Genomic DNA, 14,870 nt, shown 5'->3' with positions numbered 1-14,870 from the left:
ACCTGTGTTATCCCATGTTCTCCCTTGTTACCCCATGTTATCCAATGTTATCCCATGTTATCACGTGTTCCAGCCCACAGGGCCTGGCCTGCGGCTCCTGCCTGGGTTGCCTGACCCACCATGTCCCTCCATGTGCCCATAACCATTTTTGAGGCTGCATGTTATCCCATGTTGACGCGTGTTATCCCATGTTGACATGAGGTTTTTAAAAATTTATTTAATCAGATTAAATTAAATTAAACATTTAATCAGATGCTCTGGGGCTTATCACCTCCAGCCCAGCTGTGAGCAGCATTTGTAGTTTAGAAGGTGGTGTGATACAATGCATAAATAAGACATGTCACTCCTCAAGTCACGTTCAAACCTCTCATGTCCATGTTTGTTCTTTTAAATATGCTGGTTTGCTGGCAGTGGCTTTGATTTCTGCTTGATTTTCTCTAGTGTATGCCTCTGGTGGGTGCATGTTTCGCCTGCCCTGCACCCAGCCTCGCTGCTTGCACTGAACAGCTTTGCCCTCTGGTACAGTCCATGGAAAGAGAGTGGTTTGCATCATGCCACATGTGGGAGCACGTTTGTACATGAGTGTTCTTCCCACTCTGGTAGTGCTTTTATGTAATTCATCATAGTTTCTGCTGAGATAGCAAATAGCCCCCTGGAGCTGCATAAATAAATAATCAGAGAATGTTCTTTTCTTACCAATTTACAGGGATCGCTTATGTAAGCAACATGTGCCAGAGCACTGTGTGCTGAAATACCAGTATCTCTTGAGCATGTCTGAATGTCACTGAGATAAGGTATATGACCTTGTGTAAAGTACCTGCACCTGTACCTAAGCAGTGAACTTGTACAGTAATGAGGGATGTTTCTTCATTACTCTATTATCAAGATTTTTACTCTTCCCCCCCCACCCCCACCTCCGGTCTGATTCTAAATGTAGGGGTTTTGCCTTGTAATTTGTCAGATTCACTGTCCTGTTACACAAAACACCTTGGAGGACCCTCTTTGTATGACATTCAGCCACTTTTAGGCATCAGACCAATGGCCTGACTGTCTCCTTTTCACCGAGATGCTTTCACTACACATATGCCTCCATCATTCAAACCTTTTCTCAGACATACAGTGTGACTATGTGCTAAAAAAATGATCTAGAGTTTATTGGATCCAAAAGGCCCTGCACTGACAGTTGTCACTGAAGTGCAGCAAGAGAAAACAAGATACATCTGCCTTGACTGCCATGGTCTGTTACTGCTTCTGAATTTATTCCCTGACTTTGAAGCTTCTTTAGGTGCTGCTATGAATTGGCAGCAGAGAAACACATCGCGGGGAATCCTCTGTGCCTGGTGGCAGGGAGGAGGAGAAAAAAGAGATGCCAGTGCTGTTGAAATCAGAAGCTGTATTTGTGCTCCCAGGACGCTGCTTAGTGTAGAGGCCAGGTTTATTGCTGTGCGAGGATGCAACTTGTTCCTACCCAATTCTGCCATGGCAAATTTGGAGTAAGAGCTGAGCAGGAGACTGTGGGCAGTGATACCTTCATTTTGTGTGCACGAGTAGATCTTATGGTGGATCTGGTGCCTGGAGCATTGCCGGGGATGCTCCATAGCCATGTGATGAGCTACTGCCTGTACAGCTGTTACCATCTTCTGACTGGAGGTCCCTGCTCTCTGCAGTGATGTGGCCTGGATTAATCCCAGGATTGGGGGGATCATTGTGGAGTTTTTTCCTGGTTTTCTATGTAGTTATTTAGTCCCTGACTTTGCATTCACATGCTGCTCTCAATGTCTCCTTGTTTCCCTTCTGTAACATCTGGCTTGTACCACACCACATGGATTGGGTCCAGATGAAATATTCCTAAAGCCTCCCAGCTCAGGTACCTATCAAAAAAAAAAAAAAAATTACGTAAGTAAGTGGGGGATCTGGCACTGGATTCAAACTAGTTCTCTGTTTGGCTTAATTCAGGCCTCAGGTTTTTTGCCTGTTTCTCTGTTTTACTTTGCTGAGCTCATTGGTGTGCAACTGATGAGATTGCAGCATAAAAGCACAAAAAATAATGACTCATAACCCTTTAGTATCAGACTGCAAGTGTAAAATATAGCACACTTTCATCAGCCACAATATTTTTTTAAACAAAACAACATAGGCCAGTGATTCAGCATCAGCGTGGGTTATAGTACATGAAGTTTTATCCTGGAGCCCTCCTGCATCTGATTTCTTCCTTCATTTCATGAGTTTAACAGGCCCCCACCACACCCTCATTCCTTTTTGGTGTTGTATGCTGTAGATTTCATAGTGGCTGAGCCCCTTGGCTGGCTTGCGCGTGTACATATATATTCCTATAAAATCTTCTCCACAGACAGATGGAATGCTGTCAGGCTGAGCAGTGCTTCTGTGTTTACAGCAAGCCTCCACACTAGGAGTGTATGTGAAGGTAGCAGGCAGCTGGTTATTTATTGCTGTAATAAGCACTGGCAAGAAAATGACAATATTTTGTGCTATGTGCTGCTTGCTGTTCTTTTCAGCCTGTTGAAGGATATCTAGCTGTGCTCTGTTTGTGTTCATTCCCGAGTAGAGGTGGAAGCAAGTGGTGACTTGAGTTTTGCAAGTTAACTGTATTTTGTAAAGATAGCGCTGCTTATGTTGTAGAGATGATCTGATTCCAAAAAGTTATTTAGGTTTGTCAAGGAAGTAAGCCATTTGCATTCCTACCTTCCATAAGTGCCCACAGACTATTTTATACATCTCTTAGTAATAAATAAAAAATAAAGGAGGTCCCAGCTTTGTACAGGCTATGATGCCTGACAGGAAAAGTTGGGGTTTTTTTAAATTTGAAAGACAGAAAGAACCAGAAAAGACTAAGCATGGGAAAGCAGACAAGTACACTATAACGTCTTCTAGATGAATGGGGGCTTTGGCACTTCCACAGTGGTCTGTTTTATATGCATACTCCTATCTCAAAGAATTATGCCAAACCTGTTTTGTTTTTTTTTTTAAAGAAAGTTAAATCCAGAAAATAATAATGATCTAGAGAGGAATCTGAATGTTGGTTCTGCATGTGTTGGAAGACAAGGAAAAGGAAAAGCAGTAGAATCAAAATCAAGCATTTCCTTATGCAGCCAGTAATTAGATTATAAAACTCAGTGCTACAGGAAATTACTGAGACTAAGAGTTTAGCAGTATTAAGAAAGGGGATTATACACTGATTTGGATAATAAGAACAAGCTAAGTCAATAGTTCTTGCTGACACAAATGTTGCCGAGATACTGGATACGTAGGGTAGTGTTTCAAGGCTTGTACTAATCGCTGCCTAATTTCAAGTGTCGGATCACACCTACATATCCCCATTACTACATTTCCCTGTTGCCACCTAGAAGTGAAGGAGATGTACTAGACTAGATATACTTCTGATCTGATCCTGCCTGACACCTCCTTCCTTTCCCCTTTAGAAAACAGTAAGAGATATTCCCGTTCTGCAGATGTCAGAGCTGATACCAGTGCTTTAATTCGTACAACTCTTGCCTTCAATAGTCTGTACCTCTTAAGTACTGTTACTTGAGAATAAATCCTTGGATAATCTGCCCAAAAGTACCTCCTACTTCTGCTTTTGGAATTTGGGTTGTTGGAATAGAGAAGCAGGCAATGCAGAGTTGGAGGAGGGAACAAACATTTTTTGGTCCACGGCTTAGGTTATATTCATGCATGAGTAAATTTTACGGTGGTATTTTACTTTGTTAATGGATAACCCACAGATAGCATACATCAAAAATACGGTAACTTGTACAGACCTAAGGAATTCACACCCTTAATATGCTGACCTGGTCCTTCTGCATGCCCCTTAATATGCCCCAAGTCCTTCTGTACATTCATAATACAGATTTATTCTGAATTTAATGATTTAAGCAGTTATGGTCTATAAAGATTGCAGAGAAATATATCATCTTTATCCCTGGTCATGGTGCAGCACAAGAGGGATCTGTTTCATGATACCATATAATTCATTAGCAATTTCTTGAAGGGCTGAACTTTGTGTTGAAGTGCTGAATTGAAGCAGAATTTGATTTACAGACCTACCATCTGCAATCCCAGCTGAATTTAACATTGCTCTACATTGCTGCTTCTCTGGGTGTCTAATGAGGTTATTTCTAGGTTAATTTTTCTCCTGATGCAGTTTTAATTAAAATATAATGAAGGCAACAGAAGATGCAAAATAAAATAACTTGAGAAAATCCATTTCATGCTGTACCAGTGCTTTGTGGTAGGATGTTTGTTATTGCTGCTAATTATTATTTTATATGAGGCACTTGTCTAATAGCATGTGTGCGCGTGTGAATCATCTGTGGAGCCTGTGGCAGCATTCCAGAAGTGATGTTAGCTCCAGTGGCAGAGTCACTGAGTTTGCGCCAGTGGGTTTCGTTCCTGAGTTGGTTTGAATGTGAGGAAGTATTAGTATTCTTCAGCCCAGCAATCTTGGAATATAAAAGGAAATATTTGTGCATTGTTAAGAAATTGCATATTGCTATTAGCTTTCAACAATCCGCTGATAGTTAATGGAGACAGTGATTTATTCCTGATGAGGATCTAGCTCTGAGGTTTTTTTGTCTTAAGAGAAAGAAGAGGAGTCGCTCTTTTGCAGAGGATGAAAGCAAAAATGAGGTTGAAAGCTGGATCTGATATTCAGAATGTAAGCGTCATGCTCCATAATTAGCAACTGTGAAATGCATACCCACCAGGATGTGTTAAACCATGTAGCAAAAGAGGACGAACATGCGTTGTTGGCAAATGTGGTTCTTCACACAGAAAACAAAATGCTGGGTTTGCCTGTACTATTCCTACACACATGCAGAAAATATTCAGTCACTTAAATTCTTCATGACTTCTCTCATATTGACAGTGACAATGAAATATTTGTAGATGAACCTTCCTGTTCAATTATGGGTTGGTCGACTGCTATCTCTACAGCACGCTGAAGAGCTGGTTATAGAATGAGGTGATATAAAACCTAATGGTATCTTTCAAGCAATAATCCACCTTCCATGTGGCTGGTTTTAATACTTCAGACTAGTAACCTGCTTTGTTACATCCTTAGTTTGCCAAAATCTTTCTTCCTGTACCACAGAACAAAACCACTGTGTGGTTTCTAGATGCCAGTGTCTAACTGCATTTGCATTGAAGTGTGGCAGTCTGTGCTTTCTGGGATCATAGCAAAGGTTTCCCTGCTGTCAGTCCTCCTGTCAAGAAAACAAACAACAAACGAGTCTAACCACTTCTTAAGGGTAAAGATGATTTCAGAAGGAAATCCTTCTGAAGGGATCTAGCAGGAGTCTCTCCTGCCAGTTCACCTTTTCTCAGCTGTGCACTAAAACTGGAATTTGCATTTCCAAACTGGTACTAAATGAACGGGTAGTGATCAAACTTAGCCAAATTATCTTTGCAGCTAAGCTGTGGAAAGGAATGTGTTATTACAGAGCTGTACTGCTGCAGCTAGGGGCCTCCTTAGAAATATAATAATTCTACATGCCTCAAGATCCTGCTTATCTCAATTCCTGTGGCATCCTGGAGTAGATATTAGTAAGACCAGAGTGATCCCAAAACAGTGGGGTGGCCAAATTTGAGAGAAGATGGGAAACTTGGTTTGGTTTGGCAGCCTCAGTGAAGGGATTTACTCTGAATCTTCTAAGCTTTTTGAAGCCTTGACTAGCAATAACTTTCTCCTCACCTCTCAGATCTCCATAGCTTTTCTCAGCTGGCAAGTTATTGACTTGTTGCAGGAATCTGGTTCCCTCCCTTGATTATTGCATGAGAAAGTAAGCAGGCTTCACTGCTGGTTTGGAAGCTGTTACATCTGAAAAAGTGTCTGGGGTTTTCCTTTTGCAAAACACTGTTTGCTGCCAATTTGAAAACAGTTGGTTTTGCTCCTCTCTGAGGTTCCTGTGGATTTTACTTCTTTCTGGACACCATAAGTATCCCTAATTGCTCTTGCTCTAGTGACTAATGAATGAGCAACAGAAATGGCCTGTTGCTTGAAACTTAGATGGAGACAAGGAGGAGTAATGCTGTGAGAATAAACACTGTAGGGACTATAAAGTGCATGTTATTGGGAATATGACCTATCAACTCAATACTCCAGATGCTCATCTGCCTAGAACGCTTTACCTGACGTCCAGTTATTGTGGAATAATGCACCTGGAAGGGTGTATTGCCCTTATCTGCAGCAGGTTGCTTTGATAGTAAAGCTGCAACAGTGAGAGGAACCAAAATGGGAAAGGAGATGGTGTGCCAAGTAGCACCCTTTGGTCTCTGTTTCCTCTTCTCAGGGTTGGAACGTCACCATTACCACGGGTCTGGGTGCTGCTTGGTCTCACCAGATAGGTTGTTAACATTACTGCATGTTATTGCAGAACATCACTGATTAGGCAAGAGCTAAACTACTTATGGAACTTAAATGGTATCTAGAACTACATCTGGTTGGTGATAACTCACTAAAATTTTAATATAGTTGTCCCTGCCTCTTCTTGCTGCTGTTAGTAACCTGGAGAAGAGGTCAATGTTCTCAGTTCTGCATCTGTTAGAACACAGTCATGTATGTGACTATGCTCATTTAACTCTTGCTTTGTCCTTTTCTATAACACTTTGCCCAAAACCATCTTTGTTTTTCCTCTGGGAGTATTTGTGGGATTGTTTCTGGTTTCATTAACGTTCATGCAAATATTCCGTAAAGCTCAGTGCAGTCTTTGAAAAATATCACTGCCCCAAATGTGCTTTGGTGCACATTAAGTCCAGCTTAAAGGCAAAAAACTAAGACAAAGGGAGATGCAATAAATCATCTATTGTACCTTAGCTATACCTTGACGCAAAGAGCATTCTTGGGGCTGGATGACGTAAAGCATGTGACACCCTGTGGAGTGTGTGCATCCAAAAGAGAGCATGGAAGTGAGTGCTGATCGCTTCATGTTGTACTGTGTCTAACTCCCTGGATGCTTCCTGAAATCATACTACTCAGTGCCCATTAGAGAAGACTCGACATGGATGGTATAGTTCATTCAGTCAATTAATTTGAATAAATAAAAGCTACTGCACTTTTCCTATCTGTGTGGAGCTCCAGGCTCTAAATACGTGTCAGATGAGTGCTGGTGGAGGGGCATGGGTATGGTGCTTGGAGAAGAGTTCCAACCTTGCCTGGGAGATGACTAGGTTTCTCAGAAGCAGCCAGTAATGCATTTGGGAAGGGTGGTCACACATTGCTGATGCTTTTGTTTGTCAAAACTGCTGAAAACAATGTGCCCTGACCTGCCCTGCCTTGAACCTTGGACCTTACCTTTAAAATAATGGTGAGGGCAAATAGGTTTTGGCTAAAAGTATCTGTGGGAAAGGATTCCTCTGCTTTTCTGGAGACTCTGGTTGTAATTCTGCTCTCTAAGACTGTTTTCTTTGTAGTCAACTCTTGTGCTGATGCTAAGGCCAGTCTCTTGGTTTGGTACTGAAGTGCTCCCTGCACCTTGGGGGCTTTGAGTTGCTTGTGGGTCTGCCCAGTGTCAAAGCCAGCCATATCACCCTGAGCTGGTCTAATAGTCCTTAGTAAAACAGGTGCTGGTGAGCTGGGGCACGGTGTTGCACCATGTGAAATGCAGCATGGAGTTCACGGAGAACAGGAAAATCTTAGCACAGTCCAGGTCAGAGGCAGCAAATTTGAGGGGAGTAAGTGCTCTGCCAGACAACTTGTGAGTGTGACAGCGAGCTGGCGTGTTGGGTTGCAGCTAGCTATTTCGGTTAAAGAGCTTGTGAGGCCAGTGATCCAGGGGAGGGAGCTTGAGGCAGTGTTTTGGAGGCTTGAGTTTGCAGCCCTGTCTGATGACTTAACCTGTGGCCTTACTTTTTGTTGACCTTTGTGTCTCTGCATCTCTTTGCCAGCTCATCAGTGCAGTCTGCTTTCTTCTTATCAGAAGAAGCCCCCAGCCCAGTCCCGCTGCCAAGGTGGCCAGTGTGGGAGCATTGCAAAATCTAGTGGCTGCTGGGGAAAGACTTGAGACCCAGGCTAGGATGGGCCAGAGTAGTGCCATGAAGTCTGTGCTGATCCACACTTAGTCAGAGATGGACCTGGGGGTGTTGATTGACAGCCGGCTGAACATGAGCCAGCAGTGTGCCCAGGTGGCCAAGAAGGCCAATGGCATCCTGGCTTGAATCAGAAATAGCGTGGCCAGCAGGGACAGGGAAGGGATCTTACCCCTGTACTCGGCACTGGTGAGGCCGCACCTCGATGACTGGGTTCAGTTTTGGGCCCCTCACTACAAAAAGGACATTGAATGACTCGAGTATGTCCAGAGAAGGGCAACGAAGCTGGTGAAGGGTCTGGAGCACATGTCGTACGAGGAGCGGCTGAGGGAACTGGGGGTGTTTAGTCTGGAGAAGAGGAGGCTGAGGGGAGACCTCATCGCCCTCTACAACTACCTGAAAGGAGGTTGCAGAGAGCTGGGGATGAGTCTCTTGACCCAAGTAACAAGCGATAGGACAAGAGGGAATGGCCTCAAATTGCACCAGGGAAGGTTTAGACTAGATATTAGGAAGCATTTCTTTACAGAACGGGTGGTTAGGCATTGGAATGGGCTGCCCAGGGAGGTGGTGGAGTCCCCATCCCTGGAGGTGTTTAAGAGTCGGGTTGACACAGTGCTGAGGGATCTGGTGGATCAGTGTGAGGTTAATGGTTGGACTAGATGATCTTCAAGGTCCTTTCCAACCTAGATGATTCTGTGATTCTGTGTGTTGATAATGCACTTTTCTCCTCCCCTGCTACCCCTGAGCCTTCAGAGAGAAGGGTGTCAGTGCTACAGTCTGCAGTGATCTGGGAAACAGCAGTGGGAAAGTTGATACGAAGATGTTGGCATCTCTTGCTAAATGCTTTTTCAAGTCTGTGGATTTAGAGGACAACACTGTTACCTAGATGCTCTGCTCTTTGGGTAATATTGCAGAATGAAACAGCACATTAGCTCTAAGAGAGTATTTTATTAAAATACATCTTAGTTTGTTTCCAGGCAAAAACTTTTAAAATATTCTGCCTTTCATATGTGCTCAGTAATCTGTTCATCTGTTTTCCATCATCTTTTTAATATTTTTATGAAACTAGAGTGTGTGTTACTTTTTTTTTTTTTTAAAAAAAGGAAATTAAACTCTGTTTTCAGCTAGGGAGCTTTCATTAGACTTAGTCTGTAGCATGTATCTCTAGCAACAGGAGGTCCTGATACTGGGCTGTAATTGAGTTTTGCGTTCTGTCTGAGCAGAGTTCATCTCAAAACCTAAAATCTAAGGGAAAAAATAATTTGTGCAGATGGTCTTCATAAAACAAAGACAGATTAAATCTGGAGCTGTCACAGAATTGCTCTTACAGATGCATCTGCTGCAAAATAATTACCTCTCTTGAGCCCCATAAGTTAATCAGTGTCTTTTGTTTGTGTCTGCAGTAAAAACGATTAAAAGCTCATCTCCTATTTTTTAGGTAAACTTACAGATTCTCTGATTTTTAAGGGTAATTAAATTTATTTTGATATGTATCACAGTCCAAAGTGTTCCTGTTGGACAACTAGCTGTCTGTAATATAATTTACCTGTAGCCAGGATGAAATTTCTTTTCAATCACCTTTTTTTCCTTGGGCTGTTTTTTGCTAAAGAGTTCAAAATCCTTTTGTCTCCTCTCACGTAAATTGCATTTAGAAAGCTTAGGGCTTTTTGTACAGACAGAAGAACTGACATTATTTGCATTTATTTCAAGTTTTCTTTAAATTCATTTTCTGCAACATGAAGAAATCTATAATGTAGTTGAGAAAATAAACCCTGCTACTACTCTTGTTGTGCTCTATGAAAATCTGTGTTGGCAGTCTGATCTCTCAGGCACGGTGAGACACTTGTGCAGTGTCTAAGTGCATGCGGGTAGAGAGGACCCCACTGAGATGGGCAGTGGACGTTAGAAAGCAGCTACTGACCATGGTACCTAATTCCTAGAAGCACATCTGAAATTCCCAGCAGACTTCCACTCTGGGATTTCCAATAGAGATTTTCCTCAGTGTGATTTACCAGGTCCATCACTATGGCTCAGTATCACACTGTGGTTTCCTGGGGGAATAAATCTCACCCCTCCGTGATGAAATGACTTGAGCAGCCTGGAGAGAGAGCGCTCCTTCCCTCATGGTCCAGAGCAGTGGAACCTGCTTCCTCCCTGTGATCGCAGCTGCCAGGGAGCACGTGGACAGTGCTGTGGTGTACCTATTTTCTGCCCCGAAGGCTTCCCTGGAGCCTGGACCAGGCAAGCATGTGCTGGTTTAACCATGGGAACGCTCATCACGCGTTTGACCACCCAATGTGAACGCTGCCACAAAGAGTGAGGCTTTGAAAGGAGGCAGCGTGGGCTGATGCCATCATTTCTGCCAAGCCTCTCTGCAAGGTAGCAAACACTTTAAGTCTCTCTTCCTGCTTTGCACAATCCCTGCTCCTCCAGGACAGACCACTCCTTTGTTGTCTTCAGACTGCCTACTTGCTCCCTGTAGTGTCACTGTTTTGTTGATTGGGAGCAGATTTAAATAACTTCTCCTGTGCCTCCTTTTCCTCATGGCTTGGCAGGAGAAGGAACAAGCCTTCCTTGTCGGGCTGGAGGTTTAAAAAAAAAAAAAAAAAAAAAAAAAGAAAACCCCAAGATCATTTAAACTCTGTAGTACTAGCAGTGGTGATGCAGTTGTGTTTGAAAAGGACAGGATCACACCCTGTGATTCATCTCACATGCCTTCTTCAGGATGGCTTCACTTTGTTTGCTCTTTGTGCTTACATGTTGGCATTAGATCACAAGTGCTGCTGTCACTAAAATGCACCTTTTGTCTCCACCTCTGTTTGAATACCTTAATCTCCGAATTCTTTCAAGTCTGTGCTGCAGCAGACTAGACTTAGTTTTTGCTATAAAGAGTTAGCGACAGTTGCTATGGGGCTGGGGCACTAAGGGCACAACTGAGCCTCTGTGCAGACAGACAGGTATTTGTTTTATTTTAATTCTCAGTGACCTTTATTTTATCCTGATTCAACTGCTCACTCAAGGACACCAGCCTTTTTGGTGCCCTTAATGCATTAAACATTTTTCCAGCTAAAGAAAGTGTCAGACATAGCTCCTGTTGTCTTAAGAGTCACGATTAACCTTCAGCAGTGAATGTGACCAAGAGAAAGTAGAATGTGAAAGTGGAAAGTGGATTTGTTAGTAGAGTGGAGGAAATGAAGGACGCTAGCGCTACGATTGCAGAGGTTTTAAAACTTCAGAGCTGAGGATCCCCTGATGTCAATTTTATTTTCTGATAGCTGTTCTTGACTTAATTTAATTAATGTGAAATGCACCTACCCACCTTACTTGTAAGTTAATAATGTTCAAGTCCAAGTCTTTCTTGGATATAAGGATTTTCTGGTATACTGTTATATCTGTAGCTACACCTTCTTTAAGAGGCCCAAGTGTCTATATGTACACTCTGCAGCAGTGTCCTCCCTTAAGAGGGTACTGGGGTTTTGAGGATGGCTTATGAGAAAAAGAGATTAAACAAGCAAGTTGTCAAGGTAGTGGAATACAAAGTAATTACTTACATCCTCATGTTGTCCACATTTGGTCTAAAAAAACCCTCTTGAGTAGCCTTTGAAAATGAATCCCAAAACTTGAGCTGAAAATGTTCACTGAAGTCTTTGTTTCAGAATTCCCTGCCTTATTTATAAATAAAACAGATGTATTTACTACAATCACAGAATCCAATCTGTTTGAATTATGTTTTCTTTAGACACTTTAAAACAAAATTCTTAAGCTGATCATAAATTTTTGAGATTAAAAAAATTAAAAGAAAATTACCTGAGTGTATGATCAGCTAAATTATCTGGACTGTCAAATCCCACCCCACCAGCCAATCTCAAATAAGAGCCGGGAGACTTTAGCTTGTACTAGAACACAGCTGTCAGGAATACCTCCAGCCTAGATGTGGGAAATAGAATGGTGGTAAACTTCCCATTTTATTTAAAAAATGGAATCTACCTTCACTGTTAAGGATCTGTTTTATATCATAGACATGTCATACATATCCAATTTTATCATTGGATTAAAATGTCCAATATTAAGGCATTCATTTCGATAAATATTTGTCTTTTCCTTTGAATAGGTGAATGGCTATATTAATATGATTAATATTATTAATTATGTTTGTATTAATGTTTGCCAGGAGTGCTACTTAGTGGTGACCTGTCATTAATTCATTGACATTTTTAAAAGAAGAAGAAATGTTATTCTAAACATGCATGAACTTCCGTTGTTCAAACACCTTTCTGAAAAAGATTTGATAGCTGAAGTTGGCAGCTATTTCCATTGCCAGAATGTGTGAGTTTCATGGTTTGATCAAAATTATCTTCAATTTTCTGTATTCGTTTTAGCCACATGATAATTTGACTACAAGTAGCAAAATCTGAAATGTTCCAGCAAAATTTGCACAGCCCTATCATGCCAAATTTTTAGGTGGTGCTAACCCTCTTTTGTCCATCACTGAGAAGTGGTCCAGCAGTTCAGGCCGTGCATGTGGGTCTGGAAAGCTTACCTTCTCCCAGAGACTCCCTGAAGGATTTTAGGGCCTGGGTTGGTGCTGCTTACCTAGGGATTATGAGTTCCATGGATGTGAAGCTATCTTGTTAATTAAACCAAGTTTTTAGGCTTCCGTAACTGTTTTGCCCCACATTTCAGTGAGACATTCCACTTTGTTATGGCTTTTTCACCTTGTCTAGTTAACTGGCTCCCAGAGTACTGAAAGTAACTAAATACCACCCTGATGGGGTTTAATTTATATACACCTCTACCTTCCATTTCAGTGTAGACTCATTCCAAAACACGTCCTCTTTTCAGATTATTTTTTTCACATGGGCCAGCAAGCCTTTCTCAACAAGTAGAAGTATTCTCAAGCATGCTCTCCTTCCCCCTGTTCTTTAAAATGGATGTCCAAAATCAAGATGCTGAGGTATCTTCACTGGTTGAGATCAGTCAAAAAAAGCCAACTTTGAGCAAGGCCAGCATACTGAAGGAATTTGTTGTTTCTTAAAGAATCCCTATCACTAGTCCAAGGATACCTCTAAACCCATCTGATTGGGGATTCCTGGTGCAGAAAGCTGGTCGCGTGCCCAGAGAGCTGGGTTGGTTTTAGTTTGTATGTTGATTTTCGGAACATAATTTTTGTGCATTTAGCACCTGTGCTGCAGCCCCTGGTTGTCAGGACTCAAAACACTCTTTTTTATGTGTTGACTGCCCATTTGTTCAGCTTTATTCATGTTTATTTTCATAGTTTTTATTTCTTGTCTTTTTTTCCCCTCTGATGTTGTTTTGGAGAGAGGAGAAGTTGCCTGTGGAATCCTGTGTTCTCATTCAGATGACAAAAGGGCAATGGGAATTGCTAAATGCCCCAATAACATTGGTTGCTTCACATTTGGAAAAAAGAGCCAGGCAATTTTAAGAGCCTGGTCAATAAGCTACAAATTCTGAACTTACTGGTGTTTCCCAGTATCTGGGTGTCTGTTTCTATAGTCTCTCTGGCCTGTATTCAAAGAACAAATTCTAAACAAACATGGTCATAATTCATCTTACTACTCTGTTGAAAGTCATACGAATGCTCTCAGATCACCTTGAAAAATAGTCAGGGTGCTGTCCTTTACTATTTGTAAATGGTGCAAATATATACACATACAAATATCAGATGGATTATGAAAAACACACGTTACAGTGTATATAGATCTCTGCAGAAAACCCTAACTCTCCTACTTTTAAAAAGAGTTTTATTTTTTTCCCTACCTTGCTACTTGTGTGATTGTTTTTGAACGAAGTAGGTATTTTCAGTTAGGCAATCTCATGGCCTAAGGTGGGTGAAAAACATTTCCTTTAATACAGGAACGTTTGAATTGCCCTAACTTGCTCTGGCTTATCAGTCATTTTATTTCCCTTGTTTTGCAGGAATGCATTAATTTTCACAAGTATTTGTGAATGTCACAAAATGTTTTCAAGCTACGTGTGGTAATGCAAGGTCTTAGTATCTCTTGTGTGGCTTAAAAACATCTATGTTATAAAAGTGTGGTGAACAAACATTACGTGGTTGCAGTAACTACCACTAACCACAGTTCGTCAGTAGTTGAAGGTGTTACTGAAAAACTGTCCAAGGAAATGGTTCACACACAGCACCAGGCTCTTGCCTGGTGAAGTCTGTGCAGCTTCACATCAGAGCCATCCTGGTACAGAATTGCTGTGGGTAATAATATGGGATGGGTGACATGGAGGTTTGTTTTGTTTGCCTTTTAAACAGGATTTGGGCTCTCACTGACCTTCATAGTTTACCCAGAATTGTATCTCCTAATAATTCAGGTGAAATGTTTGGTTTGGGGCAGAATTGAGAGGTTTGAGTGCACCCAGATCTGCTCAGGACTAAGAGAATTTCTTAAAAAGCAGGACTAATACGCTATGCAGCCAGCTAAAGGGATGCAAACAAATCTGGAGTGACTGAAACCTTTTACTGTTTGGCCTTCAAGGGCAAAGCTGAATTATAGCAGGGAAATGCCCGCATTGCCAAGCCTTTCTCGTGACTGGCTGAGAGGACAAGGTGAGAAGGTAGTAATGAAGACTGCTGTAGTTTCTTGCTCAGTGATTATTCTCCTTTTTTAGCTTTTAAAGTCATACTCCTTTTTAAGGACTTTCTCCTTTCTGCTCTGCCCTCTGGTTTTTTCAGTTCATTCAGAGTCATACAGAGTCCCACAGCCACACCACCTGAGAAAAGCTTGGCAGGTGAATGCAGCTCATTAAGGGCCTGAGGATTCACTCCCAACACAATTCTTATGTGATAATCATTTCTG

The 14,870-nt window shown here is 41.8% G+C and overlaps 1 protein-coding gene across 6 annotated transcripts in view; it reads left to right on the top strand.

Annotated features, from left to right (window-relative positions):
* Positions 1-14,870, top strand: part of CHGB (chromogranin B) — a 76,857-nt gene that overhangs the window by 18,192 nt on the left and 43,795 nt on the right. The gene's annotated exons all lie outside the window — the stretch shown is intronic.

Source organism: Strix aluco, chromosome 3 (assembly GCF_031877795.1).
Source record: "Strix aluco isolate bStrAlu1 chromosome 3, bStrAlu1.hap1, whole genome shotgun sequence".
Classification (NCBI taxonomy): domain Eukaryota; kingdom Metazoa; phylum Chordata; class Aves; order Strigiformes; family Strigidae; genus Strix; species Strix aluco.
This window is presented reverse-complemented; position numbering and strand designations above follow the sequence as displayed.